Source organism: Lutra lutra, chromosome 6 (assembly GCF_902655055.1).
Source record: "Lutra lutra chromosome 6, mLutLut1.2, whole genome shotgun sequence".
Lineage (NCBI taxonomy): Eukaryota > Metazoa > Chordata > Mammalia > Carnivora > Mustelidae > Lutra > Lutra lutra.
In genome coordinates, this window is record NC_062283.1 from 11,409,906 (window position 1) to 11,434,628 (window position 24,723).

The 24,723-nt window shown below is 45.2% G+C and overlaps 1 protein-coding gene across 11 annotated transcripts in view; it reads left to right on the forward strand.

Moving 5' to 3' along the window:
* ATXN1 (ataxin 1) overlaps positions 1 to 24,723 on the forward strand; it is a 411,273-nt gene that overhangs the window by 216,603 nt on the left and 169,947 nt on the right. For 10 of the 11 annotated variants that reach the window (XM_047735220.1, XM_047735223.1, XM_047735229.1 and 7 more), the window contains one exon: positions 4,314 to 4,374. The exons of the other annotated variant lie outside the window; for it this stretch is intronic. The gene's annotated coding sequence lies outside the window, so the exon portion shown is untranslated. The remainder of the gene's footprint in view (positions 1 to 4,313; positions 4,375 to 24,723) is intronic. 11 annotated transcript variants of the gene reach the window in all.

Sequence of the window (24,723 nt, forward strand, 5' to 3'; positions counted from 1 at the left end):
CATTAACATTGAGTCGAGGTCAGACGAGCGTGCGCTCCATCTGCCACGCTTTGATAAGTCAAGTAAAATGCTGATGGAGATCATTTGAGATCGTCTCTGAGCTGTTGATTGCATGCTTGCAGTTCGTAATCAGAATGATGCAAAGTAATTGTTAGACCAACTTGCCAAGGCTACATTTTGTGTCGTTGCGACTGTCAGCACTTTGGTGCTGCTGTTCTGCACGGAGAATGCTTGCCTAGCACCTGTTGGACGACTGACGCCGTGCTCGCCACACAATAGCCTGGATGACTCTTCTGGCATCCTTGCTTGCCGCCCCCATACAGCCACTTGGAAAAGGAGCATCGGCGTATTCGGTGAGAGCGAGTGCTCTGTTTTGTGTGGTCGACAGAATGCGGCGTATCGCAGCTTTTTTGTAAAAATCCCCACGTGTGGTGCCTGCTTTGCATTCTCACTTCATCAGTGACTGGTTATGTGACCTCGGGTAGCTTGCATGTCCTGAGCCTCGTTTTCCTCCTCTGAACAATGGGGCTAAGAGAACTTATTTTGCAGAGTGTTTGGGAACATCAGAGATGACAGGTGCCATCTTGTCGGCACGGAATAGCCACTTGGAACATGCTAGAAGCTAATGGGAAGGCATCCAGTGTGGTTAGCCAGGATGATACCACATGATAATACAATGAGAATACAAAAATTTCCAAAGTCAGTAGTCCAAAAATATATCGTAAGTGTGGAATGTATGGCATCAGCCCAGTTTTCCTGGCTAGGTCGTACTTGCCAGAGGCACACCAGCAGACAGGGATGTTAGAATTCACAATTGTCCATGGCTCTACAGGTCTGCTATACAGAATGCATACTGGGCCATCCCATGTACACCATCAAAGATAGGAAGGACCTTTCTAAAGCAAAGTTAAGGAGGTGCATCGTTTAGCCTTGACTGCATAGAAGAAACATTGCCTAGCACACAACATGGCCCAACCATCTGGTTCTTTCTCATGGAGAAAGCATTGACCACAAGAGAGTTAAGCAAAGCAAAATCTCCCTTCCTTTAACAAGTTCACTGTCAGATCTAGGGACAGCCCACCGGCTCCTGAATCGTACCATCGAAAGAGATCTGAGAGGAGTAGCTCAGTCTGTATTCTGTGGTAGAAAGTCGCTGGTGTGAGTTGCTGAAATGTTTCTCTGATTCTATCCAGTGCTAAAATCTAACATCTGTGTTCTTACCTTCTAACATCGACTATTCCACGTGGTCAAAATAGAACAGTAGAAATCTCTTCCAAGAGCATGACTCCTTCACAGACTGTCACTTCCCCCCCAAAATTGCATCAGCTGGGTGAAGGATAAAGTCTTAGAGAATTTTTGTTGGAAGGTAGCACGCAAAGGGGCCATCGCCTGTCCATTCGTGGTTTCACAGATCAAACTGTTAACATTTCTCTCCTTTGTTCCTCCACTTTGGGCCCCTCCGAGATTTTCTAGCTGGTAGTGGATTTGGCATTTTTCTGATGCCAACATTCAGTCCTGCCTTTCTTGGCTGCTCCCTCCCCGTCCCCCACCGCCTGCCTGCTTGTCCAAGTGATGTCAACAGTACTTAGGGTGCCTCCTAACTGGGGGAGGCATTAGCCCCACACTCTTTGCAGATCATGGGGATACATTCACTCCCTCAGCCTCCCCTCAAAAGTGGTATTTTCCTGAAATGTTGCTAGTCAGTCACATTTTGAGGCATGGCACGATTTTCTCAATCGAGGACAAGGATATGTCGTGCAACTGAAGCAAAACTGTATCACATATGTTTTACCAAATCAACCATTCCCTTCGAGGAGGAAACTAGAAATACTGAGTCTGTACAAACGTTCTACCTCTTGATGTTTTCTAAATATGGTAAATCCTGATTTTTTTTTTTAGGTTTTTTAAAGTTGACGTAATGCAATTATAATTTTGAAGGTTAGTCAAGACTCTGTGGTTTTCAGTTTACCTTTGTATCATTAAGTCACTTCACCGTGATCACGCTGAGAACAGGACACTCCCGTAATGTCACACTTGGGATTTCATAGTTGGACCGTTGGCATCTCTGTCTACCCTCAGCCCGAGGCTTTAAAGCATTGTCCTCTTCCAATATATTGGAAACTCACCAAATATTGTCATTGGCGATGTTCCCTGTGGTGTTTCGTGCCGGTTTGTAGTCTCAGGGACACCCACACAAACCCAAACAGTTTTTTGTTGTTGAGATTTCTGAAATTTATCACAGTTTGCTTTGCTCGATCTTGACAGAAATGTAAAAGAAGAAAGAAGTGTGTGCTACCACGTGTAGCCATTTCTCGTAAACGTGGGGGCATGTCGGTAGACTCTGTACATTCAAGAAATATTTATCTAATGGTTCATTCTTTGAATGGAGGAGTCAAGCATTAGGATAGGGGAGCACCTTGCTGGCTCAGTCAGGAGAGCAGGTGACTCTTGACCCTGGGGTTGTGAGTTCAAACCTCATGCCGGGTGTGGAGAGTACTTAAAAAATAAAATCTTAAAAAAAAAAAAAAAAAAGAATGATGATGGGGATGGATTTATTGCTATTAAAAGAGGTTTGTAATATAATAAGGAAAATATCCTCAGCTGCAAAACAGCACGAGTGCTGTCATAATATGTTAGGAGTAAATTACAGGTATGTGTATAATTTTATTTATGTAAGTATTTGTCTAATAAACTCTGTGTACCTGACTGTAGGAGAGATCCCGAAGCCACATAAGCGAGATGTTCATAGTGATTATTAGTGGGGCCTACTGACTTATTTTCTTTGTTTTTTTTTCCTCAAGTGTGTTCTCTAATTACTCACAGTACATGTTTTGCTCTGCTCTCATTCGACTCCTCTAATTTTGCGAGGTTGGGGCACAAGCGAGGGCAATACAGGTACTCACATCCTGGCAGGTTATAAAAATCTCTCCTGTGTCTTCCGGGTTGATGCAGACCTAGAAAGGCCTCGTGCCACATGGTGCAAAAGTGGTTTCTTTCTCCCAGTCTCTCCCACAGGCCAGATGCTGCCCTGAGAACGTGGAACGGGCTAGGAAGTGGGCACTCGTATTGCCACAGGGGAGAGCATTTTGAGAGTTTATACAACTTGAGTCCCACAGCTGATGTGCACCTGAGCTGAGAGGCAGGCTCGGGTCTGACTCTGAAATTAGCTTTTCTCATCTTGCTGGTTCTTGCCGTAGACATCTTGCTGCCGTTAGGCTGAAAAGGTTAATGTATGTGAGCGGATTCTAAAGTGTTGCTTTAAAAAGAAGGTGCTCAGAGCTTGTACCAGCGTGTACCATCTTTTGCTCCTGCAACTGTTTTCAGCGAGACTCTGAGCTTCTCAGGAGGCAGAACCACACACTCTGAGTCGCCCTGCCACCCCCTAGGCCTGTGGGACAGTCTAGTGGGCAGGCTGGTCTCTGGGACTTGGGGGGAGCACCATGCAGAATCCCGGGTCTGGGAACTTGCAGCCCGTGGACATCCCAAGGAGGAGACCGTCCCCGCGGCCTGAGCGGCCACAGCGCTCCCTTCCTTGTAGGGCAAGCCGTGGTCTTCTTGGAGCCCGCAGACCTCATCCCAAAGTTCTGGGGTCTTGAACGATTTGCCAGTCCGGGAAGCAGCTCTGCCTCACATCCTCTCCTAAACCTGCCAAGGCGTCTTTAAAACAGTCTCTGGAAGTTTCTAAAAACTTGGATCTTGAGCTGAGTTCCTTATGTGATGTAGATTACACAATCTGTTGCTGTCACCCCCTTATCTCTCTTTGTCTTTCAGGCTTCCGCTTCCAACACTCACATCAGCTCAGCTCTTTCCCACAGTTGATCCCAAACACTGTGGCTTCCTCACGGGATTACTCAGTCGGCGTCTCTCTGCCAAGTCCACATTTCCCCCTGAGCCGCGTTACAGACCCCTTTGGGGTGACTGGCTTCAGTGGTGGGGGCGTGCGGTGGGGGGGTGCCATTTTGGGGTGGGGAAGGTGTGTGGGGAAAGGGCCCAGGGCAGTCACGGGGTACGCTGGGCACTTATTAAGACATCCTCAGTTAGCCCCACAGTGGGGCTGCAGACATAGTTTAAAAGACCCACGTGATACATGAGTTCCCAGGCACGACCCTCAGCCCCCGTTTTGTCGCGAGGTTCTCTCGTGTCGTGATAAACGAGTCGCGCACAGGCTTACTTCGTACATATTAAATGCTCAAAGCTCTGTTTTCAAAATTCGTGTAGCGAGTGCACCGTCCATCAGGCATCAGCATTGCACCTACTTAATGTCAAAGCGGCAGGATTTCATGTTGTTTATTTAAAATCTCTTTCTCTTCCAGTTTTCCAAAGAAATTAGTCCTTTTTCTGGGTGAAACGAAACCAGTTTGCTGTTTTCCTAGGGTGAGTGATCCTTTAACCCTTTTATATATTTTGGAGATTACTTTATCTTTTATATGTATCTTGTTTTACATAAAATCTATTTTATATATTTTCCCATCAAAATTTTATCCAGTTCTCATGATGCTCCAAGAAAAGGGCTTGAAAGCATGCATTTCCCACTTGGCACCAAAGCGTTCTTTCTACTCCTCACATCTCTTCCCTCAGAAAGGACGGTTTCACTCCTGTATTTTTCGGCCATTTCTTTTTGCTGTACACGTTTTACCTCTTAGGAATTATTACCATTGTTGTGCTTATCTTGTCCAGCTTACAGGGAGGAGGAGAGAGGGAGGTTTCTCTTTTTCTCAATGACTGATGCATAGAAATACTGTGGGCGAGGAGAAACCATCCGTTTTGTTCATGTGACACACTGTCTCGTGAATATCATGACAGAGAGTAATAAGATGTGAACGTGAGATGGGACTTTAGAGCCCATCTGGCAAAGCCCTTCTGTACAGCTGGGGCCACTGAGGCTCAGAGGACCTCCCATCCCCCATCTAGGGACCTCTTGGACAGCAGCAGAGCTGGGATGTTGAGAAGTGCTCTGACTTCCAGACGCATGGTGGTCTCCCCTTGCTTTCCGCCCACCCCCGCCCCAACCCACCCTGCACAGATCTGTCTTTCAAATCCCCTTTATTTCTGAGGTTACAGAGCTGTAGGTGGTTAGACCGAATAACATCCTTCCAAGGCATGCATTAGGAGGGATGCTGTTTAACTAGTTAACTTTGCAGTAATCGTGCTTGGCTACTACCAAGTGGACGGAGGGGACAAATCCAGAACACTTCTGTTACAGACCTACTCCCAGAGGGCGTATTTTCCTTGGTGCGTCCCAAGCCTCTGCATTTGCAAAGTTCTGTGTCACATGTCCGGGCGGGGGTGGTGCTCTGTTTTGCAGCTAGAAAGTGCGGTGCACCTGCAGGGTCTGGCCAGCTGCGGACCCGCACCGCCCCCTCCCCCGCGCCAGATTGCATGCACCTGCAGAGAAGCGCCTACAGGCTTCCGTATCAGGCAGCATAGATTTGACCCGCAGTCTCTGAGGCTTACGGAGAAACATTTCTTCATTTAAAAAAAAAAAAAAAAGAAAGAAAGAAAGAAAAAAGTTGTACTGTTTTTCACGTGAGCGTGCAGTTGTGGTGTATGATGGAGGGAGGCGTGAGACTGATCGTGCACTGGAATCCTAGTAGGCGAGCTTATCTGCGGCTTTTTCAAGGATGCCTATGCCGGAGCGGGCTCTGGGTCGCGTTCATTTAGTTTGGTGAGCTAAGTGCACTCATTTCCACATTTCATCTCACCTGGGGATGGTCTAAGTATAGTCTTGAGAGCCTGTGTCTATTATTTTATCCCACTTGTCAACTTAATCATTGTAGCTTAATGAATGGGGGCTTCTCTTCTGCTCTAACTGGGATCATTATTAAGGAACTTGATGGCTTCTCAGCGGGGTGCAGAGGTAGTCGGCTTTCTGCCATTGTCCAGAGTGGGATTTGGAACATGGGTTGCTAATTCACTGGCCATCGACTGCTTCCTTCTCTCATCCTGATCATCCTGTGCTGAACTGCGTGATGTGGGTGAATGTGTGTCCATCAGAGGTCTCCACTTTGGGGTTTCCATTTCTTCCTCTTATCTAAGAAGAGCCCAACAACAGGTTTATCCCCAGAGCACACCAGAGTATGATGTGGGACGTGAGCACTGCTGCTCTCTGGAGAACCTCAGGGCCTCCACGGAACCAACTGATGGATGAAGACTAAAATAAAGGACAGTTTAGGGCCTCCACAGAGTGGGGAGGGGACACCTCCCATGCCTGCTCTGTACTAGTCACTTAGTAAAGAAGAAGTTGCTGGAGAGGCCTGAAGCAAGAGAGATAAAGTTGGGGCCCCCTGAGTGCATGCCCACCACTTGGGGGCCTCTTTGGTTCCCTCTGGGGTGCTAAGTGGTTGAAGCTGACAGTTGGGAGGCACCAAATCATTACCCCCAAAATACCCCGGGCTGTTTGCTCTTACCAGTTGCAGGAAATGAAACAAAACGTAAAAAGCCTCTCAGAGGCTGGTCGGCACACTCTGGGCTCGTACGGTGGACGCCCACACGCCCCACGTAGGTTCGCCTCGTAGAACCTGAGAGGCTGGGCTCCGTTCCATGGTTTGCAGGAGGCTGGACCCTGGAACAAGCCCACTGTTGTGCTCGATGGTATCCCTTTAAGGGAAATCTGGGAAAACGCTCCTGCCAGTGATGTGATTTTCTTTGCTAGAGGCCAAGTCGCAATGGCAGTCCTGGTTCCATAGCAACATGTCTGCGGCCAGAAAAAATATGACTGTGGCAGCCCGTATATCTCAGGCAGGAAGAGCCAGCCCACCTGCCCCTTTCCATTGCCCCCTTTGCCCTGGCCGGCCTTAGCCCTCTTTCAGAGAGCGAGGACGTTGTAATTGCTATGAACTGTCCCCACCGTGAACAGTTACTCCCTGTCCCCCCCATCAAGCTCGGGACTTAACAAGGGAGAAGACGATGTCTGTGGTAGAATTCTGCAAGCCCCATCGTGTCAGCAGAGTTTCACAGGGGGATGTCAGGGGAGAGTCTGGGCCTCGCATCGGCCCTGTAGCAAAGCAGCGCCGTCAGGATGGCACTGTGGGTGGAGCGTGTCCTGGGCATCATGGTCAACAGCTTCTGGCTGGAAAGTGGGCAGCCACATGGACCCGTGGGAGATCTCGGGAAACAGAGGACCCATTCTGGGTGCTACTTGGAGTTAGGACACAGGGTAGAATGTCCCAGGGTAGAATGTAATGCCAAGCACAGAAGGACTGCACAAAGACATGCGGTACACAGGGCTTGTGTTCTAGAAGCTTCTACCAGAGGTGTGGTCTCTGACTTCAGTTTCTCCTGCGTGTGTTGGTGGGGTTTTTAACGTGTTGTCCTATCTCTACACTCCTCCATGAAACCATTGTTTTTCTTGATTTCAACAGATGCTGTTCTCGCCCTGAACTCTAGAAGCATCTTTAAAAATCTCTACCATATATCTGACATGCCTCTGGTGTTTCCTTTTTTTGATACATAATGCTTTAGGGGGTCTGAGAAGACTTTCTAGATAGAAGGTAAGGCATTCAAGGTCAGGGACCATTTATCTTATTCATTGGCATTTTTAAAAAAATTTCCCTGATGTTCAGAATTGAGCCCTGTAGATAGTAACCAGGCCATTAATATTTCTCCCCGATAACGTTAGAGTCCCATCCTGTCTCCTAAGGAAATTGTGAAGCTAGTGTGTAAATATATTGAGAACTCTTTTAAATTCTTCGAAGATAAATCAAGCAATTCTTTTTCTAGCATGGTTTAAAAAAAAGACTGTAGATATGAAATCAAAAGCTAAGAATGCCTGAAGATTTCACATGTCTCCATCTTCCTCCTTGTGGCTCCCAACTGTGACCTGTGGGCTCTAGGGTTCGACGCTGGCACTGAAATCTTCCCGTTCCTCATCCCATCCCCCGATACTCACGGCTTCTGTTGAATTTGCCTTATTATACCATTTGGGCCAGACTTCTCAGTCACACCCCTAGCAGTGTCTTTGGAGCTACTAAGTAAAAGATTTGAAAGATTTTTCATTAAGGTTGACAGGTTTGATAGATTAGGATAGTGGTTCCTAATTTAGTTTTGAGGTCTGTTGAGGGAGGGAAGGTTTTTATCATATAAAAACTTTCATCTTAATCATCAGAGTTCTCTTCCCTTCCCAAGTAGTTCTGAGACAGCCGAGAACTAAGACAAGCATAATAAGGCAGATGGAAGCCGAAATGCACGTATGTGGCTGCTAACAGTGAGCTGAATTGGAAGCTGTGTCTTGGGTTGAGAGCCCAAAATGGGCTTCCCGCTCCCTCGTCCTTTGTCTGGGTCTGGAACAGCCCACCTGCAGGGACATTTGGAGTCTGTGGGCCACTGTCTGTGTGAAGAAAGAAGGAAAACAAAGAAGGGAGATTCAAGGTTGGGGGTAAAGGGAGGTTCAGGGAAAATTCTCAGCAGGGACAACAGAAGTGGGGGGGGTGGTATTCCCTCTGGCTCTGCTCACGCCTCTCCCCATTCGACACGCTACTCGGGCAAATGATCCCCAGCCTCTCTCCAGACATCTTACCCACTGTGTTTTCTCCATAGCTCTTTGGTTGATAAAGTGGTTTACTGGGTTTGTTGTTTGTCCCTTTTATTAGAATGTTAGCTCAGTGAAAGCAAGAACCTCATCAGTATTGTTGACTTTCATATCCCAGCACTTAACACTGTGCCCAGTGCGTAGGAAGCATTTGATACATATTTGTTAAATGATGGCCTGTTGTTTTATGCCTCTTCTCACACACCTTAAGGGCCTGGATGTCCTTGTGTCCTCTCCTGCCTAGAATATACCTACTCGTACCATAAGACCAGGCTGAGCTCTGATGCTCCTGACAGAGCCTTTCCTGGGTTCCCTTCTTCCAAGGGGAAGGAGCACCTTCTTGTTTGTAACTCACTTGCTTGTATATTCATCACCCTTACTAGATTGTAAACTCCTGGGGATCAGGTCAACCTCTTGTTCTTATTCATCCTTGTTTCTCTGATATCTGCCATGTAGTAGGTGCTCAGTAAATAATAATATTAGCGTTCAGAGTACAGACAGCATGGCAGGAACTGTATCTTAGTACTTAACTGTATCTTAGTACTTAAAACCACTTCCTAAATTCTTTACATGTGTTCACTTGTATGATTCTCATAACCACTTTACAAGATAGATTTTTAACTCCTGCTTTCAGGGAAGAAAACCCAGTGCATAAAGAGATGACGTGACTAGCTGATGCTCTTACAGCAGATCTGATTCCATTGGTGTTATTCTCAGCTGACTCTCAGAGAGTGAGTTTATCAATGGAAGAATGAATCAGAATCCCAGAATCCCAGATCTGTCTCATTTAATAGGGCCACAGCCATTGGGATCAACAAAATAAGTGAGTAAGAAATGATCAGCAAGCAACCTGGTGATGGGCCATGGTTAAAATAGAATATTGAGGCCACAGCTCAAGTAAATCCACACACGAATCCCTAAAGTCTTACTGTAGCTCTTGAGCTTAATTCCTAATTATCCGTGCCGACATAGTGCTTTCGGTTAATGAAAATCAACAATTATCATTATATTGGGGGGATTATTTCCTAATGTGAGGGAGAATATGAAGTCATCCGTTATGAGTTAAACCATTGCTGTGCCTGAGGCTCTCTCCTAAATTTGGGGGGAAATGGTGGAAGGGGGGACTCCTAAACTTGGGGGGAGATGGTGAGAGGAGGCATGCGAGTTGGGAGCTGAAGAAGAGATCCCCAAAAGGATAAACCAAGGTCACTGTATATGAAAGACTCCAGTCTAGTTGCAAGGACAGGGCGTGATTACAAGCCAAGTTAAGGAAACATAAAGAAATACAGGGCAGCAAATAGAACTATCACAAAGCATTAATACCCATGATTATTTGCCAGATGGTTACATTAGAGAAAATGAAAGCTGTTGTATCAGTCAGGGTAGGATGGGGTTATGCTGCATGAAGAGTCAACCCAACACTCTCACGAGTGAGAAGTTTAGTTCTCACTCATATGGTGTCCGCTGTGGATCTTGTGAGTCTCCAGGATGTCCTCCAGGCATAGCTCTGTGACACAGGCTGCTCTGATCTTGGTGCCCTGTCATCTGGGGGTCTCCTTCATGATCGCAGGGCAAGAGGGAAAAACTGGAGAATTGCACCAGCAATGAAATGCTTCAGAGCTTTGCCCTGGAAGGGACACGGATCACCTGCTCTGTCCTAGATGTGGCATCTGCCTTTTATACAGCTCATATCATTCCAGCCCTCTCATTTTTTTTAGGTTTTTCTCCCGCCCAGCACACAGTGGGTGCTCAGTGAATGTTGGTTAGGTGGAAGAATGAGAGCATACCATATTGCCTGATGGTTTTTACCGCAGTACGGTCACCGCAGCCTCAGAAGCCCAGACTTGGTCAAAGATGTTTACTAAAAAGAGCATGAACAAAAGCAACAGCATAGCTAGCATTAATTAGCTACGGTGAGTGGGACATCATAAAGATATGAGCAGGCGACATCCAAATCTGTTGGTGGTTGAACTCACACTTCAGCCCCGTCTCTTGACCACATCCCTGTCTAACAGTCCACGGTGAGATCCGCAGTGCGTTGTCTGGTGTCAGCCTGCCTTTTAGAAAAGGCTTCTTCCTGAATGAGATAGAGATCACTATCCTTATTTAAAAATTAAGAAACTTAATTAAAGAGAGGTTAATCGGTTCGGAATGCTTCCATGATTGCCACCCGGGTGTCTCTGACTGCACCACACCATCTTTCTCCTGTTTTAGGCTCACTTCTTCACCTGCTGTTTCACATCCTGGGGTCCTGGTGGGTGCACAGCATCTCGCTCCAGATCAGCGGGGCAGGAGCTGGGGGAGGACTGGTTTAGACAGGAGCAAAACATGTGCTAAGCAAAGCATAAGCTGCTGAAGATGAAAAACAAATTGGAAACTGTATGTGTGATTCAGTACAGAGTGGAGAGTTTATAGAAAGGAAGTGGAATATTGCCTTGGAAGGGTAGGTTGGGGTCATACCACTTGTGTCAAACCAAAAAATGGGTCTCTCAACCACATCTTGCTACATAATCGTTGGTCAAGAGAAACCAGAGTACAACGGGGGACCCATTATCACGGCCACTAACAAATCCTAGAAAATGGTGCTTCTTTGTTTGTGGTTTGGGGTGGAGGTTGTGGAGAGGGAGGGGGCTGAGCCCTCTAACTGTCACTCTTCAAACATGAACACGGCAATGCTGTGGAGAGGGTCCTAAACTGGGGGTTGCTGGTCACCCCATGTTGCAGCAAGCCTGTGACATGACTGACCGTGTTTCGGTGAGGTTAGCTTTGCCACTGTGTTCATGACGTATGACACGGTGGGGAGAAAACTGGACACGAGTGCCCCACTGAGGGGGTTATTACAAGCATAAGGAGATGAGATTTGAAAAGCTCATGTGGGAGCATGATGAAGAGGCGGATGTGGGAGACACTTCAAAGAAAAGCTGACCAAAGCAGTGCAATCCTTTGGACTTGAGAAACAAGAGAATGGAAAGAGTTGGCGGTAACTGGATTTTTGAGTCCCACTGGCCTTGTAAGGTGCCCTGTCTCTAGTTTTGGGGTTTATTTAAGTAACAGTGTCATTCTGTGAGTCAGAGCTTCCTAGCTCGACCTGGGGCATAGCTTTGGACCAACGCAAGCCCCTTTACGTAACCGAGAATGGTCTTAACCGTGGCCCTTCCACCTTCTCTCCCTTCCCCTACCCGTCCTTCCCAGAGGTTTGGGATTAAATCTTCAATCAGCAGCAAAAACCAATTGTCAGGCTGAAATTTCATCTCCACCCGGGCCCTCTAGTGGAGATAAAATGGTTTAACCGTGGTCCAGGAAAGCAAAATTAAATGTGTGATTCTGCGTCTCGCTCCTGATAAGAGAGGGCTCCCTGTCCACGCCGTGAGACCTGTCCCCGTCCTGCGGACTTGCCTTGCCATCAGACACAACCTCCTCACAGCTCTGGGAAACGAGTGGTAGTGTTCTGCTGGCTAATCAAATTTTTGCAAGCTGACAGTTCTTCTGAGGCTCGCGAGGCCACCGTGCACCACTTTCTCAGTCCTTCCGGTCTGATGAGAGAGAGTCAGTGTTGAATTGTTGAATTGAAAGGAGAAAGATGCTCTCTGATGGCAGAGAGGACGAAGGAGCTGCATCCCATTTTCCTTGACAGGGCTAGTCTGCTTCACTTTGCCCAGGTGCTGGTCTGTGGCGGTAGAGGACAGTCCAGTGAGACAGGCTGAGGCTGTGTTCAGCCCACATGCGGCACCTGTAACCCCTCAGGAGCTGGAGAGAGTGCGTGGGCTCCCAGGGCTCCAGGACTCCTTCAGTCCCACATCTCTTTCCCCCGAAAGTCGGCTGGAGCTGGACAGATGCTACCAGGGGAGGACAGAACTCCTCACGCCATGCCTTTCACCTTGCTCTCTGCATGGCTGTGTGGAGCAGACACCTGGGCCAGAGATGCACAAAGTTTAACAGGGCAGGAGGGCCTCTTCTGCAGGTGCCCTTGGCCATACTAACGCTGCCCTTGTTGGTCAGACCCTCCTTCTTACTCTGCTGCTGCCCTCCACAAAGGCTCTCCCCATTCCTGGGGCCAGGCAAGGCATAGGACCCTCTGGGAATGGAAGACTGGTGGCCTTGGCGATCCCTGCAGTGCCTCATACGTACCCATCATTTCGGCATGATTTGTTAGATTGATTTGTAAGTCAGGTTACTTTGAAGTAGCAAGATGATCGGGGACCTCTCTCATCTCGAGATGAGGGGGTCTATATTTAGACAGAAAGCTCCCCTATTAATGGACCATTCTGTGTTGTGTTGCTGGAGAACGGAGAAGCTGGCTATAAGTTTTGTTCCACATCTTCTGTAGTTTCAAAGGTATTTTCTCACTAGTACTAGAGACTTTAAACATTTCGAGTCTCCCGTGATATCTATATTCTTTTGATGTAGTCTACATGGAAACTAGAGCAGGAATGGGCTTCAGAGTAAGCCAACCAAAGCATCTTGGGGCTTTTGATCACTTTCCATTAGCACGAACAGAAATCTGTGTCCTGTCAGATTTTGTATGAAAGGCCGTTCATTGTTTAATGAAGATAAACATGTTGCTGGGTATTTTAAGACTGACTTGTCTCCTCAAGTCAGGAGCTAAAAACTTCATGTGTGAGATCAGCCTGGTTGGCACAGAGGGGATTCTGAATGCCCCAAACATTTCCCTGGCCATTGGCTGAAATTTTGAAGTCGGCTTGCACTAAAAGAACAGATAACGGAAAAGGTGCTTTACTTGAGTCCAATGGGCCCCTCAGCCACATCTTTGCTACATAATATTTGGTCAAAAGAAACCTGAGTGCAGGGGCACCTGGGTGGCTCAGTCAGTTAAGTGTCTGCCTTTGGCTCAGGTCATGATCCCGGGTCCTGGGATCGAGTCCCACATCGGGCTCCCTGCTCACTGGGAGACTGCTTCTCCCTCTCCTTCTGCCCCTCCTCAGGCTCATGCTCTCTCTCTCTCTCTCTCTCTCCAATAAATAAATAAAATCTGAAGAAGGAAACTTAAGTGCAAGGAGGACACGTGATCCCAGCCACTAACAAATTCCTAGAAAGTGATGCGTGTTGTTTCCTTCTGGTGAGATGGTGGCAATGGTGGGCAGAGGGTCCTACCCACTCTCCCTGTCCCTAATGTATGTTCCGAGGATGCTTCTCGCTCTTGCACCACTCCCCACCCCACCCCTACTTGCAGGAGGGAGGGCATGGCTGTTGCTGGTGGCGTCTGAAAACCAATGGACGGAACCCTGGGAAAGCAGCTCTCGGGCCTAGCTGCATGAGTTCCTCAAGCCCATTCTGGTCCTCGGGGTTTTTTGACATTTGGGGAGAAAAAAGAAAAAAAAAGGCTTGTATTCTTAATTTGTTTCTAAAAGGGAGTGCCTTTCCAATGCTTAGAACTTGGAAGTGCTGTTTTTTGTTTGTTTGTTTGTTTTTTTTCTTTTCCCACGTAGTATGTGACAAATGGGGATGCTGACATCACCCTTGGAGTATGGAGTCCAGGTTCCTCCCTAGAGAGAACAGTAAACAAAGTGCTTACTTTGTCTTTCATCTAAAAATGCACCACTTTCTGTAGAGTTGAGAGGTGACTTGAGATGTTCCTGTTTTCCTGTTCAGCTGTTTCCTGGTTCTGGGAGCAACACTACATTCCATGGCTCAAAGTATTTGAGCAAATTGTGTCTTCTGCCGGAGCTATTTATGGATTCTCAAACAAATGGTGCTTTCTGAGGAAGGAGAAGCGTGTATGAAAACTCTTGTGGTAAAGCCTTTTGTGTGAGGTGTGGCGGCAGAACTTCTGAGAAGCTGGCTTTGGGGGGAATGGCATCCCCGCCAGAGCCCGTGAGGCCCAGGGGAGGGCAGCCCTCCTCGTGTGTTCTGCTGTGAGCTAACACCTGGCTGCCTCAGGGCGCCCGGCTGAGATCAGCCTGGGGACGAGGAGAATGGGGTACAAGCTCAGAGCCTCGTCCCTACCAGCAAGGTGCAGGAGGAAGCCAGGCTACATGGTTCTCTGGTTCTGGGGCAGCTACAAAGGCCTCAGACAGACATTCTCACTCCCCGCCTCAGAGAGAACGCCCTTGCCTCCAGACCTCCTGCCCTTGCAGGCCTGTCTCCTGCTCCCAGGAAAACACGTTTGCAGAAGACATAAGCTCAGTCAGAACTTCTGAGAATGTTAGTGAACAGTCCGGGGAATAAGGCAGACGATGCAGGCTTTTTGGCTGTTGCTGCTGACGTACTTCTGAGGGAGAAAGGAAGAGTAGAAGGTTGGAGACCTCTGATTAGTGGAAGGCGAGCCTGCTGATGGCAGGGTCGGGTGTCAGCCCCCAGTCCTGCTGTGTGTCACAACTCAAGCTTATGCACTTAAATGTCTGTGTGTGAAAAGAGGAAAGAGGTCTGTGAGCCACTTTTATGTCTTCTTGGGTGATGGGCCTTAAGGAGGGCACTCCTTCGTGACGAGCACTGGGTGTTTTAGGCAACTGATGAGTCACTAAATTCTACCCATGAAACTAAGAATACACTGTATATTACCTAAATTGAATTTTAAAAAAATGATCATAAAAAAGATAAAGGAGGTCAGGTGTAAGTTCCACATCACTGAACCTGTGAGCTCGCTCCCTGCACATTTATGGTGGGGAGTGGGAGATTGAAGCGGGGGTGCACTTAATTCACAAGCAGAACAGGGTCAGTGGGAATGATGAAGCCGGCATCATTGTTTTCACGTCGCAGTGCCCTCTAGTGGTCAGCCTGGGGCCCTTCTAGAAGGTCATTCCAGACTCCTAGGACCTCCTGTTTCCTCACAGAGTGAAGCACCCACTTCTCAGTGGTTGAGTCTGTGTCTCCTGATCGTGATCTGTCTTCCACGTAGGGAAAAAATTAGAAACTTTGTTACAGAGCAGAGAAGATAGTGCTATTGCTACGTCACATTAGGATGAATCTTCCTGTGGCACATCCCAGTTGTAAATCTGCAGGATGGGACACCAGACTCTGAGATTCCGATGCAAGGATTTTCACAGCCAACCCATCCGTTCCAGGAGGAGACTGATGCCATTGGCAGGAGTGGGCAAGTCCTGTGCTGGCTTCCCACCCATACACAGATAAGCTTTACAAAACGGCAAAACCTTCTCAAGCTATGTAGTTGGCCAACGCAAAATTTGTTTTCCTCCCTCAGAAGGTTGATGTTGTTAACCGTCTGCCATCTATACAGCTTTGATAGGGTTTTCCTTAGTGAAAGCATTAGTCACTCACAATTATCTTTGAATGAATTATGTAAATCGTGTTTTGGTTTTGATATCTTGTTTTTCTCGTCACTTCAGCCAGTTAAGTGGCTCCTGAGTAGTTCCTGTGGCTGCGGTCAAGTATGTAGGCATCACCTTAGGAATCTCATTAAAGGCAGCTTCTGACTCTTGTAGGTCTGACGTGGGGCCCAAGATTCTGCATTTCCAGGGACCACACTTGGAATAACAAAGTAATAGGTGAATAACAAGGTCTTAGTGATGCAGGCAGACAGTCTGTGTCCTCAAAGGGACTGGAGAAAGTTTACAAGTAATAATGGCATGAAGACAGAATGTGATGGGACGCCTGGGTGGCTCAGTCAGTTGAGCATCTGCCTCTTGATTTCAGCTCAGGTCCTGATCTCAGGGTCCTGGGATTGCACCCCACATAGGGCTTTGCCCTCCGTGGGGAGTCTGCTTAAGGATTATCTCTCTCAGTCTTCCCCTGCCCCTCCCCCTGCTCGTGCATCTCTCTGTCTCTCTCTTGCTCAAATAAATAAATCTTCTTAAAAAGACAGAATGTAGTAATATGTGTAATAAAATTTAAAACATGCTTAATGTGATCACTTCTGACTGGAAAGATCAGGAAAAATTTTCCTGAAGAAGGTGATTTTGAAATGGGACCAGAGATTTGGGTTAGTTTGTGACAGGGATGGGTAGGTAACTATGACAAAGGCAAACGAGTCAGAAAGTACAGGTTCTGGAAAATGAAGAGTATGTGCGAGAAACAAGAAGCTGCCATGTGCTCATGATGGGGAAAGCACGAGATACTTGGAAAGGCAGGTTGAAGTCCTGTTGTGGACTATCAGGAAATCTAGGGTGAAAAGTCTGGGCTTGGGAAGCAAAGAGGAACCAGCCATGAGAGATTTTGAAACAAGGTGAATTGATTGAAGCAAGATTAATTTGGCTCATGTATGTAGAATAGACTGGAACAGGGAGTGATGTTATTTTCTGGACAGGAAGGGACAGAACGGATAGCATGAGGCATATTAGCAAGTGGGAGAATGAAGGATGAAGAGGAGTGCAGGGAGAATCCGAAGGCTCCCTGGAGAACATCAGCGTTCCTGTCCTGGATGGTGAGAAGCACAGTCAGACCATAATCCTAAATGGGAAAGTCAGCTGAGCTATGGAACATGTTCAAACAGGAAAATGACCTGGATGAATACTTGAACGTCATTTCCAAGAGGCCTTCCTTGTCCGTCCTATCTAAAATAGCACCCAGTCTTCTTACCCTGCTTTACTGTTTTCATGACACTTTTCAGTGTCTACATTATTCTCTATGAATTTATTTGTGCCATGTCGCTCCCAGGAGCTTATACTCTCCTGGAAGAAACAGACAATAAACATGTAAACAAATAAATATAATTAGAAATGAAGAGGAGAGAACAGTCACACATGCGAAAGAACAAAATTGGGGGGGTGGATCTATGTTAGATTGGATGGGTAAGGAAAGGCTCTCTTTGGAGATGACATTAGATCAAGAAGGGGCACCACTGTGGGAGTGAGAGTGTGGGCAGAGAGAATGGCATATGCAAAGGTCCTGAGGTGAGATGTGCTGGGAACATCCAGAGATCATGAACTCGAACCACTGTTGCTGGAAGCTAGAGTGAGCTGGGAGAAGGGTAGGAGAGATTGATGTTAGAATAGACAAGCCACAGATAGTGCAGAGCCTTGTGTCTGGCAAGGGAATTCAGTTTTATTCTAAATGCTTAGAAAGTCATGCAAGGGTCTAAACATATAAGGTGGATTGGAGGGTGACAAAGAAAAACAGGGAAATAGGGTAGAAAACCTGCAGTTGACCAGAGAAGAAGCAATAGTGGTTTGGACCTGACTGATAGCAGTAGAGTCAGAAGAGGAGTAGATGGGTTCATGATATAGTTCCTTCTCAAGGCCAGCTGTGCATACCATGTACATTTTTGATGTGAGCAGAGACATTGTGGTGATCACCAGAATTCCCCAGCTTCGGGCTTGAGCAACTAATAAAATGAATGCACCGTCCACAGAGATGGGGAGGACAAGCACATAGCAGAGTTTGGAAAATGTTGAGTTTAAGGTATACATGAGATTTTTTTTTTTAATTGTGGCAAAATACTCATAAACTCTGCTGTCATAAAGCCTTTGTAGGTTATAGTTCAGTAGTGGTGAGTACATTCACATTGTGCATTCAGCCTCCAGAACTCTTTTCATCTTGCAACACCAGAACCCCCACGCTCATCAGACTGCAACAGTCCTTCCTCCCTCCCCCAGCCCCTGGCAGCCACCACTCAACTTTCTCTGTCTGTCTGACTGCTCTTGATCCCTCATATAAGTGGAATCATACCATATTTGTCCTTTTGTGTCTGGCTTATTTCACTTTGCATAGTGTCCTCAAGGTTTATCATATTGTAGCATGTGACAGAATTTCCTTCCTTTTTAAGGCTGAATAATATTCCACACACACATGCACAGGCACGCGTGCACACACACACACACACACACACACACATTTTATTTATCCATTTATCCCCTGGTAGACACTTGGGTTGCTTCCACCTTTTGGCTGTTGTGAATAATGCTGTGAACATGGATGGACAAATACCAATATACCTTTTCAGGATCCCACTTTCAGTTCTTTGGGGAACATACCTAGAAGTAGAATTTGCTGGATCATATGGTAAATCTATTTTTATTTTTTTGAGGAACTCCTGTACTGTTTCCCAAAGTGGTCACACCATTTTATATTCGCACTAGCAGTGCGCAAGTGTTCCAATTTCTCCACATCCTCACCAACAATTACTGTTTTCTGGTTTTGATAGTAGCCATCTTAATGGGTATGAGGTGGTAAGACATTGTTTTTAGTGGGTATTTCAGATAGGCTGGTTAGTCTTCAGGTCGGGATCAAGAAGAGGTCTGGCCTGAGATACACCATAAAGTTCAAGTTTAAGCCATCTTCCATCTTTTCAATGAATTGGTTTTTTTTTAATCAAGTATTTTTTTGAGATTTTATTGATTGATTGAGAGAGAATGTGCATGGGGGGGCAAAGAGAGAGAATCTCCACAGACTCCCCACTGAGTGCAGAGCCCAACGTGGGGCTTGCTCCCACGACCCCAAGATCACAACCTGAGCCAAAATCAAGAGTCAGATGCTTAACCGACTGAGCTACCCAGGCGCTCTTTTAATGAGTTTTTATGCCAACTTAACTGTAAGCATCTAAGAACTTGGAAATTTAGATAAAGCCATTAGATTTCTGTTTAAACTACTTAGTCTCACAAACATGTTTGAAGTCTTGTATAGATTGATTTAGAAATATTGCTTTTGTGTGCTTTCCTACTATGTGAAATAATTCATTTGCAGCCTTCATCTTTGGTACTGTATCTTCATCATCTTTTGAACCACTTTGGCAGTCATCTCACACAGTTCTCCGAATGACATCACCTTGACTTCCATCTGTGTCATTTGAAAGACGTGCTGTGTTTTGAACCTGTGTGTGATGCTATCACTAGGAATTTTATTCCCAGCCACAGGCACCCATTCCTAGATCTACGGGTTACATTTGTATAGCTTATTGGCCAAAGCAAATCACATAGTCAAGCCCACAATTAATGTGACCATAGACGCAGGGAGGCATGATATATTGGGAACTGTTATTGTAACAATAGGGGTCCCAACTGGTATTATTCCATTCTTCTAGTGAGTATCTATTCATGAATTATACAACTTCCATTTATTGTATTGCTCTTGAAAGCAATCTTTATAATGCTTTTTTAAATTTATAATAACATCCAGTGTTTGTGACTGTAAAGTCATACTCCAAAGAATAATTACTAGTTAAATTTATTTTCTTCCTCAAAAAAAAAAAAAATTCTGTTACTTGACTTTTATAAGCATGCAAAACCAGCAGTTGGCCCAGGAGGTTCCAAGGGACTATCTTTTCCCCGTAAAGAGAGAAATTTGTTGTTTCAGAGAGAATTTATTGAGCAACAAAGAATATGATAAGCTTTATAAAGACTCAGAAATTAAGGGAAGTCCTTCTTTTTTGAGTTTGGGGAAAACCTTACCTTGTATCAGGCTTACAGGATAAATTATAAACCTGACTTTGGAGACTCGAGTGTAAGGAAGAGTTTCCACACAGTAAAAGTCCTTAAACGCTACTCTAGTAAATGAGCCCATTTCTCATAAATGTTTAAGAATAATACGGGTCTGGCATGTTTGAAGTTTAGTCTTTCCCGGGGGCATGAGACGTCTCTCAAGGTTCCTTCTGATCTTCAACAGTGTGATTGAGTGATACCTCTTACCTACCTGTTCGCCCATCTGTTTGTTCATTAATATCAAGCAGCTCCTCAAGTCCAGGATTTCTGAGTACAATGTAATAGAAAATGTTTGTTTTATCAGTTTAACAACAGAGAAACAGAAAAGCAACAGATAGTGAACCGAAAGGATTTCATTATTTCAAAATTCCCAACCCCAAACTATATATAATATATAATAATCCCAAACAAAATACAATTCCGTAATTGAAATCCATTATATTACAAGATCTATTTCTCCAGGGATAATTGGGATTAGGAAAACAGGGTTCTAAAGAAGTGGCCTTAATATTATATTGGATATTAATAGAATATTAATAGAAGTGGCCTTCATATAATAATATAATATTTTTGGTTGCCAGCTGGACATTTGTGTAGCCAACCATCCATCCATCCATCCATTCATATATCCATACAACCTTTGGTTAATTTTTACCTGTATCAACTTGTTACATGGTATTGGGTAAAGTTTTTAATAATCATGGACATGAGCTTTACTCACTTAGGTAAAAGTGAATACTGCAAACAAGTTCTCCCTCTTATCTTAAAGTTAATGGGCTTTTAAAAATCCTAATTAGACCCACTAGACCATAGTTCATCATTGAGTTTCCACTGAAACAAATAATGATAATGTTCATTTCACATCTTTGACCTGGGAATTGCAACGTGATTTACCAACATTAACTCATCAATCCTCTTAACACTTCTGAATAAGACATTGATATTTTTAAACTCAACATATAAATGGATTCCCCATTTTCCAGTGAATTTACATGTCTTTGCCACCGTTAAATATGGAGTGAGGAGAGAGATTAAAGCTAAAATCATCCTTTTCTGAACTACTGCTCGGTGGTCTGACCTACACAAGAATATCTAATTTTCTGGAAATTAAAAAAAAAAAAAAAACCAGAGAGGTGCTGAGGGGAGAGCACCTACTTTACTTATGTCAAAGGATTCAATAAAACCATACTAGAGACCAAAAATCTTACAGCCCCCAAATGACAATGTTCCTTAAAACTCTTCCTCCCTCCGATTTGATGCTTAATAAAAAGATGGACCTGCTCTGCGTTGCTCCAGGGATGAGTCAGAGCATGTGAGCAAATGAAAACAAATCAGCAGAGAAAAGGCCAACTTCTGTGTTACCCTAGAAATATTTCTTATTTTCCCAGGGCTTCCGATGTTCTTCCATTCCTGCGTAAACTCAGCTTATAGTAAGCCCCGGTGCCAAGATTTTTCAGTCAGTTCTCTGCCAAAACCATGATACTCAGCCTGGGACGAGCCACCGTCCCGCTGAGGAAGAACAGGGAAGAATTACTGAGGCATATTTCTCATGGGAGGCGGTGGGACAGTGTGCTGTTCGCAGAATATCATTCCCGGTCACTGGGCATGTGGAGGCTAAGAGAAAGCAGAGACTTTTTTTTTTAAGTTTTTAATTTTAATTCCGGTAGAGTTAACATATGGCATGATACTAGTTTCAGGTGTGCAAGATAGCGATTCCACAATTCTATGTATGACTCTGTCCGTGCTCATCATGATAAGAATATTCTTAATTCCCTTCACCTATTCCACCCATGCCCCCACCCACAGAAAGCAGAGGGGTTTTTTTTGTTTTTGTTTTTGTTTTTGTTTTTGTTTTGGTAACTTACGTAGTCTGACAATTGAAGCAACACTAAAATTACTTAAACATTTAAAAGATAGCGGTTGTCACAGTTTATGTTCTCAATCATCTGAAGTCATCCCTGAGACCCTAAATTACTTTCTTTATATACTGTTGGTTCTCCCTGAACATGCTTTCAGAATAGGGGCCGTGTAACAATGTCCACGGGTCGGTTATAGTACAATATTTCAGGAAATGTAAGTACTCTGTAAAGAGTCAGCTTCAGTTTTGTTGAGGAACAAAGACTGCTTTTTCAGCAAATCTGGCTCGTGTTCATGTTAAATCCCACCCTCCCCCTTTTTTTTGCAAGGGGAAATTTCAAGATCTCATTGCTGTATTTAACTTTCTATTTTAGACGTTGCCAATGCACTTTTCCTCTCAAATAAAGCCTGTGTGCGTTCTTTCCCTAACTAACTTTTTGAGGGTTGGGATGTCCAGCCTGACCTGATGTTCGAATGCTCAAAAATAGTACTGATACCAGCACCCTAGGCAAGACCGATGGGGACCTTTTTCATGCTGTTGGCTTATTTCTTGGTGAAGGAAGTTTTGGTGCTATGGCTCCAGCGAGTTAAGCTTGGTGGAGGATAAATGTATCAGTCAAGAAGTTGGACATCTGGGGCACCGATATGATGCCTTCTTTCAAGCAAGGACTGAGTGGCTTCCTCATGTATGTCTAGGTATCCGGGCTAACCACAGCTAGGAGGGAGAACTGTAGGCTGTGTCTGGCCAAGTTTTGGCCCCCTCACACAGCCTAGGTTCCCTGGAGGGGTACGTAATTAGGTGCTTGGGGGAGGTGGAAAGCAGTAATGATAATCCAAGTTGGAAAACAGAGCTGGAATTACAGTGCTTCAAAAGTGGGAGTAGGAGAGCTGAACTCAGGAGGAGGTGGCTCTCCCCATTATCTGATGCCAGAACCAACCATGCCAAGGAAACCAGTTGGCCCTTGAGCTTGTGTCCCAGGAAGGACTCTAGAGCAGCGTCAGAGAGCTACTGGATGTTGGTAGAGGAAGGAGGTCAGGAAGAGCTTAACCCTGTTTGAATTTTAGTCTACCCCATGTAATCTACATATGGTAAGCCTGAGGCTAGAGGAGGGGAGAGATTTTCATGGGGTGGCCGTTGGTACTACATCCTGGCCTCGTGTCTGGGTCCCTTGCTGCCCACTGCCGGCCTCCCTCCGTTCACCAGGGTGACTTGTCACCCCTTCAAGTCCTTTTACTTCTTTGCCTTAGACTCCTCTACATATCGGATTGGAAGTGGGATCGTGATATGCCAGCATTTTAGACTAAATATCTTCCTGTACAAATATGAAATATTTACCAGCTTGCCCTAAATTTTCTGATGCCCTAATTTATAAGATGCACCACAGATTTAATGATTAGTTTCCTTGCGGGGGGAGGGGGAGATAGAAATGCTACCACTTTTTTATATATTCATCATATGTAAAACAAGTTCTAAGTTCAGAAATGTCCAAATACGAAAAACTCACGTGGATATCACATACAGGCTACATTTGTTGTTTCTAGGCTCTGTTATACACGTCCTCCTTAAAAGCGTGCCTTCCATGAAGCCCAAAATAGTCCCCGGGTTGAAAGCTGACTCTTAACAATTCATGGTGGTAGGAATCAGGGAGGGCTTAGGAAAACAATTTAGAAAAATTCATTTTGAACAACTTAAGCTGCTAGCTATTAGCTAAACTAGTAGCTAGGAGTTTCATTGACCACATGCCTCAACCGCATTGACCACATTTCTCACAAAGGAGCATCCTAACTGTGGATGAAAAGGGCATGAACTGTACAGCAGGTGGGGGCAAAGGGGAAGTGAAGACGCTGGGCATTCCACACCCGAGATCATTAAACTACGTTATTAAGAGTTTCTTGAGTGTATGTATATATAAGAATTTCAGTTATGCAAAATGAAGAATTTTGGAGATGGATGGTGATGATGGCTGTACACAGTGTGAATGTACTTAATGCCCCTGAACTGTACATTTAAAAAAGGTTAAGGTGATAATTTTTATGTTCTGTGTGCTTTATCACAAGTTTTAGAAAAATATGGATTTAATATATACATATGCTTATAAATGTTTCCTACCAGTTTGATTAAAGAACAGCAAGCCATATCATCCATCCCTCCTTCCGTCCACCCATCTATCCATCTTTACTCATTTACCCAACAGTTATGAATCCCATATTATGCGCCAGGACCTGTGCTGAGAGCTGGAGTAAACTATAAATACAGTAGACTCTTGATCCTTGAGATACTCATGACTTAGTTTCGGTGAAGGCGGCTTGAGTAATTACCACCCAACACAGTAGGGCAAAAATGAATGCATATACGAAGTTAAGATGGTGTCCAAGTGTGCAGAGTTGTGGGGTGTCTCTCACACATAGGTGAGGGACATGAAGGGATCACCTGCTTTGGAACAACATGAACAAAGCATGGGGAACAAAGAACAGGGTACCTAGTGTGCACAGTGACCGGTTGGTTCTCCATCACTAATGATGTGTCGTGTGACGGGGGGTGGTGAGCTTGTAAGGCAGGGAAGTAAAGGAGCAAAGCATAGAAGGTCCCTGATGCCATGTTTAAGGAGTATGGACTCCTCAGACTGATGGAGGTCAGATCACACTCTCCAATGGGCTAAGAATTCCTCAAAGCCCACTAACCCTCCAAGGGCTGCCTTCAGAAGTCCTTGGTTATGATGAGTGCAGAGATGGGGGAACCAATGTAGGTCAACATGAATGGCCTCCGTTTTATTTGTTTTATGTATAGTTGACCCTTGAAAAATACAGATTGAAACTGTGGGTCCACTTGTTTGTGAATTTTTTCCTGTACAGGACAGTAAATGTATTTTCCCTTAATAACATTTTCTCTAGCTTACTTTATTGTAAGAATACAGTATATGATCTATACAACATACAAAAAAAGTGTCAATTGACACTTTTGGTAAGGTTTTCGGTTAACACTAAGCTATTAGCAGTTAAGTTTTGGTG